Genomic DNA, 19,866 nt, shown 5'->3' on the forward strand with positions numbered 1-19,866 from the left:
GAGATGGTGGTGAAGTATGATTGTTTTGGGCCAAATGATGGACGAAAAACATTTCTACATACCACTGCAATTTGGTATTTGGAAGGTACACCCAAACGTCCCTTTCAAGTACCATCAATTTAATATATCCGAAAAGGCCATTTTGTGTTCGAAAATGGCCTGAGTCTTCGAGCCAGCCTTTTTTCATCTGCAACGAGGGTTCATACATTTTGCACGTAGGCAGAGGTTTTAAGGAGAAATTAAATAGTTTCTACGTTGCACAAGAATGAAGTGCTTTAAACAAACACATATTTTGTATGCACAGAGGAGAGGAGGAATATATGTAAGACTGAGGACACAGGTTAAATGAGAAATAGATTGACTGCAGCGCTGCCGAGTATACTATGCCATTTCTTTAGTGCGCTACAAGGAAGCACCAAACTTTATAACAAAGTTTTCAATTGTTTTCATAGTGATTCTCTTTGCTTGAAGCTGTGAAAGGAAGAGCCGGATTCCAAAATAAATCAATGATGTTTCAGAAAGTTCCCACGCCCTGTGTAAAAATGCATTTATTCCCAGGTTTTGAGCAGTGACACTGTAATGCTAATAAAGTATAAGATCCAACTGAACACTGACTCTGTCAATGGTGATCCATAGGGACTTTATGAAAGATCCCAGCTACAAACACCAAAACCAAAATAGGTTTAGGGGACACCCGGATTTAAACCAGGGACCTCTTGATCTGCAGTCAAATGCTCTACCACTGAGCTATATCCCCAACTGTTTTCAAAGATCAGAATGACAATATATCAGTACATCATGAAAGAGTGAGAGGCTCAAGCTCAGTTGGGCCACAAAGTACGAGCTTGAAACTGTGGAAAAGGAGAAGTAGTTCTTAATATTATTAATTAAAGGAAAACAGGATCATTTAAAAAACAAAATGTATATGTTTAATTGTTATTTTATTTGAATAGGCAGTGGTCCATAGGACCAATATCTGTAATTAAAATGTTTGTTTTGAAACATTCTCAAAGGGGAAGAGGTTTTTACGAGACTACTTATCTTTGTGGATTGATTACCACAATCACTGATATGGTGGTGAAGTATGATTGTTTTGGGCCAAATTACGGTGAAAAAACATTTCTGCATACCACTACAATTTGGTATTTGAAGGTACAACCAAACACCCCTTGCATGTACCTTCGATTTAATACATCAGAAAAAGCTATTTTGTGTTCGCAAATGGCCTGGTTTCTCAGACCAGCCTGCTTGCACCTGCAACTAGGGTTCGTACATCTTGTACGTGGGCAGCGTATTTTAGTAGAAAGTAAATAGATTATGCATTGCACAAAAATGAAGTGCTTCAAACAAACACATACTTTGTATGCACAGAGAAGAGGTGGAATACATGTAAGACTGAGGACACAGGTTAAATGAGGAATAGATTGACTGCATTGCTGCCCACTTTTCTATGCAATTTCTGTAGTGCGATTGAAGGAAGCACTAAACTGTAAAACAAAGTTGCCAATTGCTTTCATAGTCCATTCCCTTTGTTTGGTGCTGTGAAATGAAGAGCCAGATTCCAAAATAAATCAATGCTTTTTCAGACATTTCCCATACGGAATACCGAGCCCTGTATAAAAATGCATTTACTCTCAGGTTTTGAGCAGTGACATTGTAATGCTGTTAAAGTGTAAGATCCAAGCGAACACTGACTCTGTCAATGATGATCCAAAGGGGTTTTATGAAAAGTCCCAGCTACAAACACAAGAACCAAAACAGGCCAAGGGGACACCTGGTTTTGAACCAGGGAGCTCTTGATCTGCAGTCAAATGCTCTACCACTGAGCTATATCCCCACCTGTTTGTGAGAGTCGGAATGAAAATATATCAGTACCTCATGAAAGAGTGTGAGCATCATGCTCAGTTGGGCCGGAAAGTACAAGCTTGAAACTGTGGAACAGGAGAAGTAGTTCTTAATATTATTTATTGAAGGAAAACGGGATCGTTTAAAAAAAATATTTATATGTTTCATTGTTATTTTATTTGAACAGGCAGTGGTCCATAGGACCAATGCCTGTACATAAAATGCTTGTTTTGAAACATTCTCAAAGGGGAAGAGGTTTTTACGGGACGCCTTATCCTTTCGCGGATTGGTTACCACAATCACCGAGATGGTGGTGAAGTATGATTGTTTTGGGCCAAATGATGTACGAAAAACATTTCTACATACCACTGCAATTTGGTATTTGGAAGGTACACCCAAACGTCCCTTTCAAGTACCATCAATTTAATATATCAGAAAAGGCCATTTTGTGTTCGAAAATGGCCTGAGTCTTCGAGCCAGCCTTTTTTCATCTGCAACGAGGGTTCATACATTTTGCACGTAGGCAGAGGTTTTAAGGAGAAATTAAATAGTTTCTACGTTGCACAAGAATGAAGTGCTTTAAACAAACACATATTTTGAATGCACAGAGGAGAGGAGGAATATATGTGAGACTGAGGACACATGTTAAATGAGAAATAGATTGACTGCAGCGCTGCCGAGTATACTATGCCATTTCTTTAGTGCGCTACAAGGAAGCACCAAACTGTATACCAAAGTTTTCAATTGTTTTCATAGTCATTCTCTTTGTTTGAAGCTGTGAAAGGAAGAGCCGGATTCCAAAATAAATCAATGATGTTTCAGAAAGTTCCCACGCCCTGTGTAAAAATGCATTTATTCCCAGGTTTTGAGCAGTGACACTGTAATGCTAATAAAGTATAAGATCCAACTGAACACTGACTCTGTCAATGGTGATCCAAAGGGACTTTATGAAAGATCCTAGCTACAAACACCAGAACCAAAATAGGTTTAGGGGACACCCGGATTTGAACCAGGGACCTCTATGATCTGCAGTCAAATGCTCTACCACTGAGCTATATCCCCAAGTGTTTTCAAAGATCAGAATGACAATATAACAGTACATCATGAAAGAGTGAGAGGCTCAAGCTCAGTTGGGCCACAAAGTACGAGCTTGAAACTGTGGAAAAGGAGAAGTAGTTCTTAATATTATTAATTAAAGGAAAACAGGATCATTTAAAAAACAAAATGTATATGTTTAATTGTTATTTTATTTGAATAGGCAGTGGTCCATAGGACCAATATCTGTAATTAAAATGTTTGTTTTGAAACATTCTCAAAGGGGAAGAGGTTTTTACGAGACTACTTATCTTTGTGGATTGATTACCACAATCACTGATATGGTGGTGAAGTATGATTGTTTTGGGCCAAATTACGGTGAAAAAACATTTCTGCATACCACTACAATTTGGTATTTGAAGGTACAACCAAACACCCCTTTCATGTACCTTCGATTTAATACATCAGAAAAAGCTATTTTGTGTTCGCAAATGGCCTGGTTTCTCAGACCAGCCTGCTTGCACCTGCAACTAGGGTTCGTACATCTTGTACGTGGGCAGCGTATTTTAGTAGAAAGTAAATAGATTATGCATTGCACAAAAATGAAGTGCTTCAAACAAACACATACTTTGTATGCACAGAGAAGAGGTGGAATACATGTAAGACTGAGGACACAGGTTAAATGAGGAATAGATTGACTGCATTGCTGCCCACTTTTCTATGCAATTTCTGTAGTGCGATTGAAGGAAGCACTAAACTGTAAAACAAAGTTGCCAATTGCTTTCATAGTCCATTCCCTTTGTTTGGTGCTGTGAAAGGAAGAGCCAGATTCCAAAATAAATCAATGCTTTTTCAGACATTTCCCATACGGAATACCGAGCCCTGTATAAAAATGCATTTACTCTCAGGTTTTGAGCAGTGACATTGTAATGCTGTTAAAGTGTAAGATCCAAGAGAACACTGACTCTGTCAATGATGATCCAAAGGGGTTTTATGAAAAGTCCCAGCTACAAACACAAGAACCAAAACAGGCCAAGGGGACACCTGGTTTTGAACCAGGGACCTCTTGATCTGCAGTCAAATGCTCTACCACTGAGCTATATCCCCACCTGTTTGTGAGAGTCGGAATGAAAATATATCAGTACCTCATGAAAGAGTGTGAGCATCATGCTCAGTTGGGCCGGAAAGTACAAGCTTGAAACTGTGGAACAGGAGAAGTAGTTCTTAATATTATTTATTGAAGGAAAACGGGATCGTTTAAAAAAAATATTTATATGTTTCATTGTTATTTTATTTGAACAGGCAGTGGTCCATAGGACCAATGCCTGTACATAAAATGCTTGTTTTGAAACATTCTCAAAGGGGAAGAGGTTTGTACGGGACGCCTTATCCTTTCGCGGATTGGTTACCACAATCACCGAGATGGTGGTGAAGTATGATTGTTTTGGGCCAAATGATGGACGAAAAACATTTCTACATACCACTGCAATTTGGTATTTGGAAGGTACACCCAAACGTCCCTTTCAAGTACCATCAATTTAATATATCCGAAAAGGCCATTTTGTGTTCGAAAATGGCCTGAGTCTTCGAGCCAGCCTTTTTTCATCTGCAACGAGGGTTCATACATTTTGCACGTAGGCAGAGGTTTTAAGGAGAAATTAAATAGTTTCTACGTTGCACAAGAATGAAGTGCTTTAAACAAACACATATTTTGTATGCACAGAGGAGAGGAGGAATATATGTAAGACTGAGGACACAGGTTAAATGAGAAATAGATTGACTGCAGCGCTGCCGAGTATACTATGCCATTTCTTTAGTGCGCTACAAGGAAGCACCAAACTGTATAACAAAGTTTTCAATTGTTTTCATAGTGATTCTCTTTGCTTGAAGCTGTGAAAGGAAGAGCCGGATTCCAAAATAAATCAATGATGTTTCAGAAAGTTCCCACGCCCTGTGTAAAAATGCATTTATTCCCAGGTTTTGAGCAGTGACACTGTAATGCTAATAAAGTATAAGATCCAACTGAACACTGACTCTGTCAATGGTGATCCATAGGGACTTTATGAAAGATCCCAGCTACAAACACCAAAACCAAAATAGGTTTAGGGGACACCCGGATTTGAACCAGGGACCTCTTGATCTGCAGTCAAATGCTCTACCACTGAGCTATATCCCCAACTGTTTTCAAAGATCAGAATGACAATATATCAGTACATCATGAAAGAGTGAGAGGCTCAAGCTCAGTTGGGCCACAAAGTACGAGCTTGAAACTGTGGAAAAGGAGAAGTAGTTCTTAATATTATTAATTAAAGGAAAACAGGATCATTTAAAAAACAAAATGTATATGTTTAATTGTTATTTTATTTGAATAGGCAGTGGTCCATAGGACCAATATCTGTAATTAAAATGTTTGTTTTGAAACATTCTCAAAGGGGAAGAGGTTTTTACGAGACTACTTATCTTTGTGGATTGATTACCAAAATCACTGATATGGTGGTGAAGTATGATTGTTTTGGGCCAAATTACGGTGAAAAAACATTTCTGCATACCACTACAATTTGGTATTTCAAGGTACAACCATACACCCCTTTCATGTACCTTCGATTTAATACATCAGAAAAAGCTATTTTGTGTTCGCAAATGGCCTGGTTTCTCAGACCAGCCTGCTTGCACCTGCAACTAGGGTTCGTACATCTTGTACGTGGGCAGCGTATTTTAGTAGAAAGTAAATAGATTATGCATTGCACAAAAATGAAGTGCTTCAAACAAACACATACTTTGTATGCACAGAGAAGAGGTGGAATACATGTAAGACTGAGGACACAGGTTAAATGAGGAATAGATTGACTGCATTGCTGCCCACTTTTCTATGCAATTTCTGTAGTGCGATTGAAGGAAGCACTAAACTGTAAAACAAAGTTGCCAATTGCTTTCATAGTCCATTCCCTTTGTTTGGTGCTGTGAAAGGAAGAGCCAGATTCCAAAATAAATCAATGCTTTTTCAGACATTTCCCATACGGAATACCGAGCCCTGTATAAAAATGCATTTACTCTCAGGTTTTGAGCAGTGACATTGTAATGCTGTTAAAGTGTAAGATCCAAGAGAACACTGACTCTGTCAATGATGATCCAAAGGGGTTTTATGAAAAGTCCCAGCTACAAACACAAGAACCAAAACAGGCCAAGGGGACACCTGGATTTGAACCAGGGACCTCTTGATCTGCAGTCAAATGCTCTACCACTGAGCTATATCCCCACCTGTTTGTGAGAGTCGGAATGAAAATATATCAGTACCTCATGAAAGAGTGTGCGCATCATGCTCAGTTGGGCCGGAAAGTACAAGCTTGAAACTGTGGAACAGGAGAAGTAGTTCTTAATATTATTTATTGAAGGAAAACGGGATCGTTTAAAAAAAATATTTATATGTTTCATTGTTATTTTATTTGAACAGGCAGTGGTCCATAGGACCAATGCCTGTACATAAAATGCTTGTTTTGAAACATTCTCAAAGGGGAAGAGGTTTTTACGGGACGCCTTATCCTTTCGCGGATTGGTTACCACAATCACCGAGATGGTGGTGAAGTATGATTGTTTTGGGCCAAATGATGGACAAAAAACATTTCTACATACCACTGCAATTTGGTATTTGGAAGGTACACCCAAACGTCCCTTTCAAGTACCATCAATTTAATATATCAGAAAAGGCCATTTTGTGTTCGAAAATGGCCTGAGTCTTCGAGCCAGCCTTTTTTCATCTGCAACGAGGGTTCATACATTTTGCACGTAGGCAGAGGTTTTAAGGAGAAATTAAATAGTTTCTACGTTGCACAAGAATGAAGTGCTTTAAACAAACACATATTTTGTATGCACAGAGGAGAGGAGGAATATATGTAAGACTGAGGACACAGGTTAAATGAGAAATAGATTGACTGCAGCGCTGCCGAGTATACTATGCCATTTCTTTAGTGCGCTACAAGGAAGCACCAAACTGTATAACAAAGTTTTCAATTGTTTTCATAGTGATTCTCTTTGTTTGAAGCTGTGAAAGGAAGAGCCGGATTCCAAAATAAATCAATGATGTTTCAGAAAGTTCCCACGACCTGTGTAAAAATGCATTTATTCCCAGGTTTTGAGCAGTGACACTGTAATGCTAATAAAGTATAAGATCCAACTGAACACTGACTCTGTCAATGGTGATCCAAAGGGACTTTATGAAAGATCCTAGCTACAAACACCAGAACCAAAACAGGTTTAGGGGACACCCGGATTTGAACCAGGGACCTCTTGATCTGCAGTCAAATGCTCTACCACTGAGCTATATCCCCAACTGTTTTCAAAGGTCAGAATGACAATATAACAGTACATCATGAAAGAGTGAGAGGCTCAAGCTCAGTTGGGCCACAAAGTACGAGCTTGAAACTGTGGAAAAGGAGAAGTAGTTCTTAATATTATTTATTAAAGGAAAACAGGATCATTTAAAAAACAAAATGTATATGTTTAATTGTTATTTTATTTGAATAGGCAATGGTCCATAGGACCAATATCTGTAATTAAAATGTTTGTTTTGAAACATTCTCAAAGAGGAACAGGTTTTTACGAGACTACTTATCTTTGTGGAATGATTACCACAATCACTGATATGGTGGTGAAGTATGATTGTTTTGGGCCAAATTACGGTGAAAAAACATTTCTACATACCACTACAATTTGGTATTTGAAGGTACAACCAAACACCCCTTTCATGTACCTTCGATTTAATACATCAGAAAAAGCTATTTTGTGTTCGCAAATGGCCTGGTTTCTCAGACCAGCCTGCTTGCACCTGCAACTAGGGTTCGTACATCTTGTACGTGGGCAGCGTATTTTAGTAGAAAGTAAATAGATTATGCATTGCACAAAAATGAAGTGCTTCAAACAAACACATACTTTGTATGCACAGAGAAGAGGTGGAATACATGTAAGACTGAGGACACAGGTTAAATGAGGAATAGATTGACTGCATTGCTGCCCACTTTTCTATGCAATTTCTGTAGTGCGATTGAAGGAAGCACTAAACTGTAAAACAAAGTTGCCAATTGCTTTCATAGTCCATTCCCTTTGTTTGGTGCTGTGAAAGAAAGAGCCAGATTCCAAAATAAATCAATGCTTTTTCAGACATTTCCCATACGGAATACCGAGCACTGTATAAAAATGCATTTACTCTCAGGTTTTGAGCAGTGACATTGTAATGCTGTTAAAGTGTAAGATCCAAGAGAACACTGACTCTGTCAATGATGATCCAAAGGGGTTTTATGAAAAGTCCCAGCTACAAACACAAGAACCAAAACAGGCCAAGGGGACACCTGGATTTGAACCAGGGACCTCTTGATCTGCAGTCAAATGCTCTACCACTGAGCCATATCCCCACCTGTTTGTGAGAGTCGGAATGAAAATATATCAGTACCTCATGAAAGAGTGTGAGCATCATGCTCAGTTGGGCCGGAAAGTACAAGCTTGAAACTGTGGAACAGGAGAAGTAGTTCTTAATATTATTTATTGAAGGAAAACGGGATCGTTTAAAAAAAATATTTATATGTTTCATTGTTATTTTATTTGAACAGGCAGTGGTCCATAGGACCAATGCCTGTACATAAAATGCTTGTTTTGAAACATTCTCAAAGGGGAAGAGGTTTTTACGGGACGCCTTATCCTTTCGCGGATTGGTTACCACAATCACCGAGATGGTGGTGAAGTATGATTGTTTTGGGCCAAATGATGGACGAAAAACATTTCTACATACCACTGCAATTTGGTATTTGGAAGGTACACCCAAACGTCCCTTTCAAGTACCATCAATTTAATATATCAGAAAAGGCCATTTTGTGTTCGAAAATGGCCTGAGTCTTCGAGCCAGCCTTTTTTCATCTGCAACGAGGGTTCATACATTTTGCACGTAGGCAGAGGTTTTAAGGAGAAATTAAATAGTTTCTACGTTGCACAAGAATGAAGTGCTTTAAACAAACACATATTTTGTATGCACAGAGGAGAGGAGGAATATATGTAAGACTGAGGACACAGGTTAAATGAGAAATAGATTGACTGCAGCGCTGCCGAGTATACTATGCCATTTCTTTAGTGCGCTACAAGGAAGCACCAAACTGTATAACAAAGTTTTCAATTGTTTTCATAGTGATTCTCTTTGTTTGAAGCTGTGAAAGGAAGAGCCGGATTCCAAAATAAATCAATGATGTTTCAGAAAGTTCCCACGCCCTGTGTAAAAATGCATTTATTCCCAGGTTTTGAGCAGTGACACTGTAATGCTAATAAAGTATAAGATCCAACTGAACACTGACTCTGTCAATGGTGATCCAAAGGGACTTTATGAAAGATCCTAGCTACAAACACCAGAACCAAAATAGGTTTAGGGGACACCCGGATTTGAACCAGGGACCTCTTGATCTGCAGTCAAATGCTCTACCACTGAGCAATATCCCCAACTGTTTTCAAAGATCAGAATGACAATATAACAGTACATCATGAAAGAGTGAGAGGCTCAAGCTCAGTTGGGCCACAAAGTACGAGCTTGAAACTGTGGAAAAGGAGAAGTAGTTCTTAATATTATTTATTAAAGGAAAACAGGATCATTTAAAAAACAAAATGTAGATGTTTAATTGTTATTTTATTTGAATAGGCAGTGGTCCATAGGACCAATATCTGTAATTAAAATGATTGTTTTGAAACATTCTCAAAGAGGAACAGGTTTTTACGAGACTACTTATCTTTGTGGAATGATTACCACAATCACTGATATGGTGGTGAAGTATGATTGTTTTGGGCCAAATTACGGTGAAAAAACATTTCTACATACCACTACAATTTGGTATTTGAAGGTACAACCAAACACCCATTTCATGTACCTTCGATTTAATACATCAGAAAAAGCAATTTAGTGTTCGCAAATGGCCTGGTTTCTCAGACCAGCCTGCTTGCACCTGCAACTAGGGTTCGTACATCTTGTACGTGGGCAGCGTATTTTAGTAGAAAGTAAATAGATTATGCATTGCACAAAAATGAAGTGCTTCAAACAAACACATACTTTGTATGCACAGAGAAGAGGTGGAATACATGTAAGACTGAGGACAGAGGTTAAATGAGGAATAGATTGACTGCATTGCTGCCCACTTTTCTATGCAATTTCTGTAGTGCGATTGAAGGAAGCACTAAACTGTAAAACAAAGTTGCCAATTGCTTTCATAGTCCATTCCCTTTGTTTGGTGCTGTGAAAGGAAGAGCCAGATTCCAAAATAAATCAATGCTTTTCAGACATTTCCCATACGGAATACCGAGCCCTGTATAAAAATGCATTTACTCTCAGGTTTTGAGCAGTGACATTGTAATGCTGTTAAAGTGTAAGATCCAAGCGAACACTGACTCTGTCAATGATGATCCAAAGGGGTTTTATGAAAAGTCCCAGCTACAAACACAAGAACCAAAACAGGCCAAGGGGACACCTGGATTTGAACCAGGGACCTCTTGATCTGCAGTCAAATGCTCTACCGCTGAGCTATATCCCCACCTGTTTGTGAGAGTCGGAATGAAAATATATCAGTACCTCATGAAAGAGTGTGAGCATCATGCTCAGTTGGGCCGGAAAGTACAAGCTTGAAACTGTGGAACAGGAGAAGTAGTTCTTAATATTATTTATTGAAGGAAAACGGGATCGTTTAAAAAAATATTTATATGTTTCATTGTTATTTTATTTGAACAGGCAGTTGTCCATAGGACCAATGCCTGTACATAAAATGCTTGTTTTGAAACATTCTCAAAGGGGAAGAGGTTTTTACGGGACGCCTTATCCTTTCGCGGATTGGTTACCACAATCACCGAGATGGTGGTGAAGTATGATTGTTTTGGGCCAAATGATGGACGAAAAACATTTCTACATACCACTGCAATTTGGTATTTGGAAGGTACACCCAAACGTCCCTTTCAAGTACCATCAATTTAATATATCAGAAAAGGCCATTTTGTGTTCGAAAATGGCCTGAGTCTTCGAGCCAGCCTTTTTTCATCTGCAACGAGGGTTCATACATTTTGCACGTAGGCAGAGGTTTTAAGGAGAAATTAAATAGTTTCTACGTTGCACAAGAATGAAGTGCTTTAAACAAACACATATTTTGTATGCACAGAGGAGAGGAGGAATATATGTAAGACTGAGGACACATGTTAAATGAGAAATAGATTGACTGCAGCGCTGCCGAGTATACTATGCCATTTCTTTAGTGCGCTACAAGGAAGCACCAAACTGTATAACAAAGTTTTCAATTGTTTTCATAGTCATTCTCTTTGTTTGAAGCTGTGAAAGGAAGAGCCGGATTCCAAAATAAATCAATGATGTTTCAGAAAGTTCCCACGCCCTGTGTAAAAATGCATTTATTCCCAGGTTTTGAGCAGTGACACTGTAATGCTAATAAAGTATAAGATCCAACTGAACACTGACTCTGTCAATGGTGATCCAAAGGGACTTTATGAAAGATCCTAGCTACAAACACCAGAACCAAAATAGGTTTAGGGGACACCCGGATTTGAACCAGGAACCTCTTGATCTGCAGTCAAATGCTCTACCACTGAGCTATATCCCCAACTGTTTCCAAAGATCAGAATGACAATATAACAGTACATCATGAAAGAGTGAGAGGCTCAAGCTCAGTTGGGCCACAAAGTACGAGCTTGAAACTGTGGAAAAGGAGAAGTAGTTCTTAATATTATTAATTAAAGGAAAACAGGATCATTTAAAAAACAAAATGTATATGTTTAATTGTTATTTTATTTGAATAGGCAGTGGTCCATAGGACCAATATCTGTAATTAAAATGTTTGTTTTGAAACATTCTCAAACAGGAACAGGTTTTTACGAGACTACTTATCTTTGTGGAATGATTACCACAATCACTGATATGGTGGTGAAGTATGATTGTTTTGGGCCAAATTACGGTGAAAAAACATTTCTACATACCACTACAATTTGGTATTTGAAGGTACAACCAAACACCCATTTCATGTACCTTCGATTTAATACATCAGAAAAAGCAATTTAGTGTTCGCAAATGGCCTGGTTTCTCAGACCAGCCTGCTTGCACCTGCAACTAGGGTTCATACATCTTGTACGTGGGCAGCGTTTTTTAGTAGAAAGTAAATAGATTATGCATTGCACAAAAATGAAGTGCTTCAAACAAACACATACTTTGTATGCACAGAGAAGAGGTGGAATACATGTAAGACTGAGGACACAGGTTAAATGAGGAATAGATTGACTGCATTTCTGCCCACTTTTCTATGCAATTTCTGTAGTGCGATTGAAGGAAGCACCAAACTGTAAAACAAAGTTGTCAATTGCTTTCATAGTCCATTCCCTTTGTTTGGTGCTGTGAAAGGAAGAGCCAGATTCCAAAATAAATCAATGCTTTTTCAGACATTTCCCATACGGAATACCGAGCCCTGTATAAAAATGCATTTACTCTCAGGTTTTGAGCAGTGACATTGTAATGCTATTAAAGTGTAAGATCCAAGCGAACACTGACTCTGTCAATGATGATCCAAAGGGGTTTTATGAAAAGTCCCAGCTACAAACACAAGAACCAAAACAGGCCAAGGGGACACCTGGATTTGAACCAGGGACCTCTTGATCTGCAGTCAAATGCTCTACCACTGAGCTATATCCCCACCTGTTTGTGAGAGTCGGAATGAAAATATATCAGTACCTCATGAAAGAGTGTGAGCATCATGCTCAGTTGGGCCGGAAAGTACAAGCTTGAAACTGTGGAACAGGAGAAGTAGTTCTTAATATTATTTATTGAAGGAAAACGGGATCGTTTAAAAAAAATATTTATATGTTTCATTGTTATTTTATTTGAACAGGCAGTGGTCCATAGGACCAATGCCTGTACATAAAATGCTTGTTTTGAAACATTCTCAAAGGGGAAGAGGTTTTTACGGGACGCCTTATCCTTTCGCGGATTGGTTACCACAATCACCGAGATGGTGGTGAAGTATGATTGTTTTGGGCCAAATGATGGACGAAAAACATTTCTACATACCACTGCAATTTGGTATTTGGAAGGTACACCCAAACGTCCCTTTCAAGTACCATCAATTTAATATATCAGAAAAGGCCATTTTGTGTTCGAAAATGGCCTGAGTCTTCGAGCCAGCCTTTTTTCATCTGCAACGAGGGTTCATACATTTTGCACGTAGGCAGAGGTTTTAAGGAGAAATTAAATAGTTTCTACGTTGCACAAGAATGAAGTGCTTTAAACAAACACATATTTTGTATGCACAGAGGAGAGGAGGAATATATGTAAGACTGAGGACACAGGTTAAATGAGAAATAGATTGACTGCAGCGCTGCCGAGTATACTATGCCATTTTGTTAGTGCGCTACAAGGAAGCACCAAACTGTATAACAAAGTTTTCAATTGTTTTCATAGTGATTCTCTTTGCTTGAAGCTGTGAAAGGAAGAGCCGGATTCCAAAATAAATCAATGATGTTTCAGAAAGTTCCCACGCCCTGTGTAAAAATGCATTTATTCCCAGGTTTTGAGCAGTGACACTGTAATGCTAATAAAGTATAAGATGCAACTGAACACTGACTCTGTCAATGGTGATCCATAGGGACTTTATGAAAGATCCCAGCTACAAACACCAAAACCAAAATAGGTTTAGGGGACACCCGGATTTGAACCAGGGACCTCTTGATCTGCAGTCAAATGCTCTACCACTAAGCGATATCCCCAACTGTTTTCAAAGATCAGAATGACAATATAACAGTACATCATGAAAGAGTGAGAGGCTCAAGCTCAGTTGGGCCACAAAGTACGAGCTTGAAACTGTGGAAAAGGAGAAGTAGTTCTTAATATTATTAATTAAAGGAAAATAGGATCATTTAAAAAACAAAATGTATATGTTTAATTGTTATTTTATTTGAATAGGCAGTGGTCCATAGGACCAATATCTGTAATTAAAATGTTTGTTTTGAAACATTCTCAAAGGGGAAGAGGTTTTTACGAGACTACTTATCTTTGTGGATTGATTACCACAATCACTGATATGGTGGTGAAGTATGATTGTTTTGGGCCAAATTACGGTGAAAAAACATTTCTGCATACCACTACAATTTGGTATTTGAAGGTACAACCAAACACCCCTTTCATGTACCTTCGATTTAATACATCAGAAAAAGCTATTTTGTGTTCGCAAATGGCCTGGTTTCTCAGACCAGCCTGCTTGCACCTGAGACTAGGGTTCGTACATCTTGTACGTGGGCAGCGTATTTTAGTAGAAAGTAAATAGATTATGCATTGCACAAAAATGAAGTGCTTCAAACAAACACATACTTTGTATGCACAGAGAAGAGGTGGAATACATGTAAGACTGAGGACACAGGTTAAATGAGGAATAGATTGACTGCATTGCTGCCCACTTTTCTATGCAATTTCTGTAGTGCGATTGAAGGAAGCACTAAACTGTAAAACAAAGTTGCCAATTGCTTTCATAGTCCATTCCCTTTGTTTGGTGCTGTGAAAGGAAGAGCCAGATTCCAAAATAAATCAATGCTTTTTCAGACATTTCCCATACGGAATACCGAGCCCTGTATAAAAATGCATTTACTCTAAGGTTTTGAGCAGTGACATTGTAATGCTGTTAAAGTGTAAGATCTAAGAGAACACTGACTCTGTCAATGATGATCCAAAGGGGTTTTATGAAAAGTCCCAGCTACAAACACAAGAACCAAAACAGGCCAAGGGGACACCTGGATTTGAACCAGGGACCTCTTGATCTGCAGTCAAATGCTCTACCACTGAGCTATATCCCCACCTGTTTGTGAGAGTCGGAATGAAAATATATCAGTACCTCATGAAAGAGTGTGAGCATCATGCTCAGTTCGGCCGGAAAGTACAAGCTTGAAACTGTGGAACAGGAGAAGTAGTTCTTAATATTATTTATTAAAGGAAAACGGGATCGTTTAAAAAAAATATTTATATGTTTCATTGTTATTTTATTTGAACAGGCAGTGGTCCATAGGACCACTGCCTGTACATAAAATGCTTGTTTTGAAACATTCTCAAAGGGGAAACGGTTTTTACGGGACGCCTTATCCTTTCGCGGATTGGTTACCACAATCACCGAGATGGTGGTGAAGTATGATTGTTTTGGGCCAAATGATGGACGAAAAACATTTCTACATACCACTGCAATTTGGTATTTGGAAGGTACACCCAAACGTCCCTTTCAAGTACCATCAATTTAATATATCAGAAAAGGCAATTTTGTGTTCGAAAATGGCCTGAGTCTTCGAGCCAGCCTTTTTTCATCTGCAACGAGGGTTCATACATTTTGCACGTAGGCAGAGGTTTTAAGGAAAAATTAAATAGTTTCTACGTTGCACAAGAATGAAAAGCTTTAAACAAACACATATTTTGTATGCACAGAGGAGAGGAGGAATATATGTAAGACTGAGGACACATGTTAAATGAGAAATAGATTGACTGCAGCGCTGCCGAGTATACTATGCCATTTCTTTAGTGCGCTACAAGGAAGCACCAAACTGTATAACAAAGTTTTCAATTGTTTTCATAGTCATTCTCTTTGTTTGAAGCTGTGAAAGGAAGAGCCGGATTCCAAAATAAATCAATGATGTTTCAGAAAGTTCCCACGCCCTGTGTAAAAATGCATTTATTCCCAGGTTTTGAGCAGTGACACTGTAATGCTAATAAAGTATAAGATCCAACTGAACACTGACTCTGTCAATGGTGATCCAAAGGGACTTTATGAAAGATCCTAGCTACAAACACCAGAACCAAAATTGGTTTAGGGGACACCCGGATTTGAACCAGGGACCTCTTGATCTGCAGTCAAATGCTCTACCACTGAGCTATATCCCCAACTGTTTTCAATGATCAGAATGACAATATAACAGTACATCATGAAAGAGTGAGAGGCTCAAGCTCAGTTGGGCCACAAAGTACGAGCTTGAAACTGTGGAAAAGGAGAAGTAGTTCTTAATATTATTTATTAAAGGAAAACAGGATCATTTAAAAAACAAAATGTATATGTTTAATTGTTATTTTATTTGAATAGGCAGTGGTCCATAGGACCAATATCTGTAATTAAAATGTTTGTTTTGAAACATTCTCAAAGAGGAACAGGTTTTTACGAGACTACTTATCTTTGTGGAATGATTACCACAATCACTGATATGGTGGTGAAACATGATTGTTTTGGTCCAAATTACGGTGAAAAAACATTTCTACATACCACTACAATTTGGTATTGGAACGTACAACCAAACACCCATTTCATGTACCTTCGATTTAATACATCAGAAAAAGCAATTTTGGGTTCGCAAATGGCCTGGTTTCTCAGACCAGCCTGCTTGCACCTGCAACTAGGGTTCATACATCTTGTACGTGGGCAGCGTTTTTTAGTAGAAAGTAAATAGATTATGCATTGCACAAAAATGAAGTGCTTCAAACAAACACATACTTTGTATGCACAGAGAAGAGGTGGAATACATGTAAGACTGAGGACACAGGTTAAATGAGGAATAGATTGACTGCATTTCTGCCCACTTTTCTATGCAATTTCTGTAGTGCGATCGAAGGAAGCACCAAACTGTAAAACAAAGTTGTCAATTGCTTTCATAGTCCATTCCCTTTGTTTGGTGCTGTGAAAGGAAGAGCCAGATTCCAAAATAAATCAATGCTTTTTCAGACATTTCCCATACGAAATACCGAGCCCTGTATAAAAATGCATTTACTCTCAGGTTTTGAGCAGTGACATTGTAATGCTATTAAAGTGTAAGATCCAAGCGAACACTGACTCTGTCAATGATGATCCAAAGGGGTTTTATGAAAAGTCCCAGCTACAAACACAAGAACCAAAACAGGCCAACGGGACACCTGGATTTGAACCAGGGACCTCTTTATCTGCAGTCAAATGCTCTACAACTGAGCTATATCCCCACCTGTATGTGAGAGTCGGAATGAAAATATATCAGTACCTCATGAAAGAGTGTGAGCATCATGCTCAGTTGGGCCGGAAAGTACAAGCTTGAAACTGTGGAACAGGAGAAGTAGTTCTTAATATTATTTATTGAAGGAAAACGGGATCGTTTAAAAAAAATATTTATATGTTTCATTGTTATTTTATTTGAACAGGCAGTGGTCCATAGGACCAATGGCTGTACATAAAATGCTTGTTTTGAAACATTCTCAAAGGGGAAGAGGTTTTTACGGGACGCCTTATCCTTTCGCGGATTGGTTACCACAATCACCGAGATGGTGGTGAAGTATGATTGTTTTGGGCCAAATGATGGACGAAAAACATTTCTACATACCACTGCAATTTGGTATTTGGAAGGTACACCCAAACGTCCCTTTCAAGTACCATCAATTTAATATATCAGAAAAGGCAATTTTGTGTTCGAAAATGGCCTGAGTCTTCGAGCCAGCCTTTTTTCATCTGCAACGAGGGTTCATACATTTTGCACGTAGGCAGAGGTTTTAAGGAGAAATTAAATAGTTTCTACGTTGCACAAGAATGAAGTGCTTTAAACAAACACATATTTTGTATGCACAGAGGAGAGGAGGAATATATGTAAGACTGAGGACACAGGTTAAATGAGAAATAGATTGACTGCAGCGCTGCCGAGTATACTATGCCATTTCTTTAGTGCGCTACAAGGAAGCACCAAACTGTATAACAAAGTTTTCAATTGTTTTCATAGTGATTCTCTTTGCTTGAAGCTGTGAAAGGAAGAGCCGGATTCCAAAATAAATCAATGATGTTTCAGAAAGTTCCCACGCCCTGTGTAAAAATGCATTTATTCCCAGGTTTTGAGCAGTGACACTGTAATGCTAATAAAGTATAAGATCCAACTGAACACTGACTCTGTCAATGGTGATCCATAGGGACTTTATGAAAGATCCCAGCTACAAACACCAAAACCAAAATAGGTTTAGGGGATACCCGGATTTGAACCAGGGACCTCTTGATCTGCAGTCAAATGCTCTACCACTGAGCTATATCCCCAACTGTTTTCAAAGATCAGAATGACAATATATCAGTACATCATGAAAGAGTGAGAGGCTCAAGCTCAGTTTGGCCACAAAGTACGAGCTTGAAACTGTGGAAAAGGAGAAGTAGTTCTTAATATTATTAATTAAAGGAAAACAGGATCATTTAAAAAACAAAATGTATATGTTTAATTGTTATTTTATTTGAATAGGCAGTGGTCCATAGGACCAATATCTGTAATTAAAATGTTTGTTTTGAAACATTCTCAAAGGGGAAGAGGTTTTTACGAGACTACTTATCTTTGTGGATTGATTACCACAATCACTGATATGGTGGTGAAGTATGATTGTTTTGGGCCAAATTACGGTGAAAAAACATTTCTGCATACCACTACAATTTGGTATTTGAAGGTACAACCAAACACCCCTTTCACGTACCTTCGATTTAATACATCAGAAAAAAATATTTTGTGTTCGCAAATGGCCTGGTTTCTCAGACCAGCCTGCTTGCACCTGCAACTAGGGTTCTTACATCTTGTACGTGGGCAGCGTTTTTTAGTGGAAAGTACATAGATTATGCATTGCACAAAAATGAAGTGCTTCAAACAAACACATACTTTGCATGCACAGAGAAGAGGTGGAATACATGTAATACTGAGGACACAGGTTAAATGAGGAATAGATTGACTGCATTGCTGCCCACTTTTCTATGCAATTTCTGTAGTGCGATCGAAGGAAGCACCAAACTGTAAAACAAAGTTGTCAATTGCTTTCATAGTCCATTCCCTTTGTTTGGTGCTGTGAAAGGAAGAGCCAGATTCCAAAATAAATCAATGCTTTTTCAGACATTTCCCATACGGAATACCGAGCCCTGTATAAAAATGCATTTACTCTCAGGTTTTGAGCAGTGACATTGTAATGCTATTAAAGTGTAAGTTCCAAGCGAACACTGACTCTGTCAATGCTGATCCAAAGGGGTTTTATGAAAAGTCCCAGCTACAAACACAAGAACCACAACAGGCTAAGGGGACACCTGGATTTGAACCAGGGACCTCTTGATCTGCAGTCAAATGCTCTACCACTGAGCTATATCCCCACCTGTTTGTGAGAGTCGGAATGAAAATATATCAGTACCTCATGAAAGAGTGTGAGCATCATGCTCAGTTGGACCGGAAAGTACAAGCTTGAAACTGTGGAACAGGAGAAGTAGTTCTTAATATTATTTATTGAAGGAAAACGGGATTGTTTAAAAAAAATATTTATATGTTTCATTGTTATTTTATTTGAACAGGCAGTGGTCCATAGGACCAATGCCTGAACATAAAATGCTTGTTTTGAAACATTCTCAAAGGGGAAGAGGTTTTTACGGGACGCCTTATCCTTTCGCGGATTGGTTACCACAATCACCGAGATGGTGGTGAAGTATGATTGTTTTGGGCTAAATGATGGACGAAAAACATTTCTACATACCACTGCAATTTGGTATTTGGAAGGTACACCCAAACGTCCCTTTCAAGTACCATCAATTTAATATATCAGAAAAGGCCATTTTGTGTTCGAAAATGGCCTGAGTCTTCGAGCCAGCCTTTTTTCATCTGCAACGAGGGTTCACACATTTTGCACGTAGGCAGAGGTTTTAAGGAGAAATTAAATAGTTTCTACGTTGTACAAGAATGAAGTGCTTTAAACAAACACATATTTTGTATGCAGAGAGGAGAGGAGGAATATATGTAAGACTGAGGACACAGGTTAAATGAGAAATAGATTGACTGCAGCGCTGCCGAGTATACTATGCCATTTCTTTAGTGCACTACAAGGAAGAACCAAACTGTATAACAAAGTTTTCAATTGTTTTCATAGTAATTCTCTTTGCTTGAAGCTGTGAAAGGAAGAGCCGTATTCCAAAATAAATCAATGATGTTTCAGAAAGTTCC

General features: G+C 38.6%; 14 non-coding genes across 14 annotated transcripts; all 14 read right to left on the bottom strand.

Moving 5' to 3' along the window:
• Nucleotides 1-685: 685 nt before the first annotated feature.
• On the bottom strand, nt 686-757 carry TRNAC-GCA (transfer RNA cysteine (anticodon GCA)). Its single transcript has one exon. It is a non-coding gene; the product is annotated as a tRNA-Cys (tRNA).
• Nucleotides 758-3,915: 3,158 nt separating this feature from the next.
• TRNAC-GCA (transfer RNA cysteine (anticodon GCA)) lies at nt 3,916-3,987 on the bottom strand. The gene has a single exon. It is a non-coding gene; the product is annotated as a tRNA-Cys (tRNA).
• Nucleotides 3,988-4,984: 997 nt separating this feature from the next.
• Nucleotides 4,985-5,056, bottom strand: TRNAC-GCA (transfer RNA cysteine (anticodon GCA)). Its single transcript has one exon. It is a non-coding gene; the product is annotated as a tRNA-Cys (tRNA).
• Nucleotides 5,057-6,064: 1,008 nt separating this feature from the next.
• On the bottom strand, nt 6,065-6,136 carry TRNAC-GCA (transfer RNA cysteine (anticodon GCA)). Its single transcript has one exon. It is a non-coding gene; the product is annotated as a tRNA-Cys (tRNA).
• Nucleotides 6,137-7,133: 997 nt separating this feature from the next.
• Nucleotides 7,134-7,205, bottom strand: TRNAC-GCA (transfer RNA cysteine (anticodon GCA)). The gene has a single exon. It is a non-coding gene; the product is annotated as a tRNA-Cys (tRNA).
• Nucleotides 7,206-8,213: 1,008 nt separating this feature from the next.
• Nucleotides 8,214-8,285, bottom strand: TRNAC-GCA (transfer RNA cysteine (anticodon GCA)). The gene has a single exon. It is a non-coding gene; the product is annotated as a tRNA-Cys (tRNA).
• Nucleotides 8,286-9,282: 997 nt separating this feature from the next.
• TRNAC-GCA (transfer RNA cysteine (anticodon GCA)) lies at nt 9,283-9,354 on the bottom strand. The gene has a single exon. It is a non-coding gene; the product is annotated as a tRNA-Cys (tRNA).
• A 1,007-nt stretch (nt 9,355-10,361) lies between these two features.
• On the bottom strand, nt 10,362-10,433 carry TRNAC-GCA (transfer RNA cysteine (anticodon GCA)). Its single transcript has one exon. It is a non-coding gene; the product is annotated as a tRNA-Cys (tRNA).
• A 996-nt stretch (nt 10,434-11,429) lies between these two features.
• TRNAC-GCA (transfer RNA cysteine (anticodon GCA)) lies at nt 11,430-11,501 on the bottom strand. Its single transcript has one exon. It is a non-coding gene; the product is annotated as a tRNA-Cys (tRNA).
• A 1,008-nt stretch (nt 11,502-12,509) lies between these two features.
• Nucleotides 12,510-12,581, bottom strand: TRNAC-GCA (transfer RNA cysteine (anticodon GCA)). The gene has a single exon. It is a non-coding gene; the product is annotated as a tRNA-Cys (tRNA).
• Nucleotides 12,582-14,658: 2,077 nt separating this feature from the next.
• On the bottom strand, nt 14,659-14,730 carry TRNAC-GCA (transfer RNA cysteine (anticodon GCA)). Its single transcript has one exon. It is a non-coding gene; the product is annotated as a tRNA-Cys (tRNA).
• A 997-nt stretch (nt 14,731-15,727) lies between these two features.
• TRNAC-GCA (transfer RNA cysteine (anticodon GCA)) lies at nt 15,728-15,799 on the bottom strand. The gene has a single exon. It is a non-coding gene; the product is annotated as a tRNA-Cys (tRNA).
• A 2,077-nt stretch (nt 15,800-17,876) lies between these two features.
• Nucleotides 17,877-17,948, bottom strand: TRNAC-GCA (transfer RNA cysteine (anticodon GCA)). Its single transcript has one exon. It is a non-coding gene; the product is annotated as a tRNA-Cys (tRNA).
• A 1,008-nt stretch (nt 17,949-18,956) lies between these two features.
• TRNAC-GCA (transfer RNA cysteine (anticodon GCA)) lies at nt 18,957-19,028 on the bottom strand. Its single transcript has one exon. It is a non-coding gene; the product is annotated as a tRNA-Cys (tRNA).
• Between the last annotated feature and the right edge of the window lie 838 nt (nt 19,029-19,866).

Source organism: Triturus cristatus, chromosome 4_1, assembly GCF_964204655.1.
Source record: "Triturus cristatus chromosome 4_1, aTriCri1.1, whole genome shotgun sequence".
NCBI lineage: Eukaryota > Metazoa > Chordata > Amphibia > Caudata > Salamandridae > Triturus > Triturus cristatus.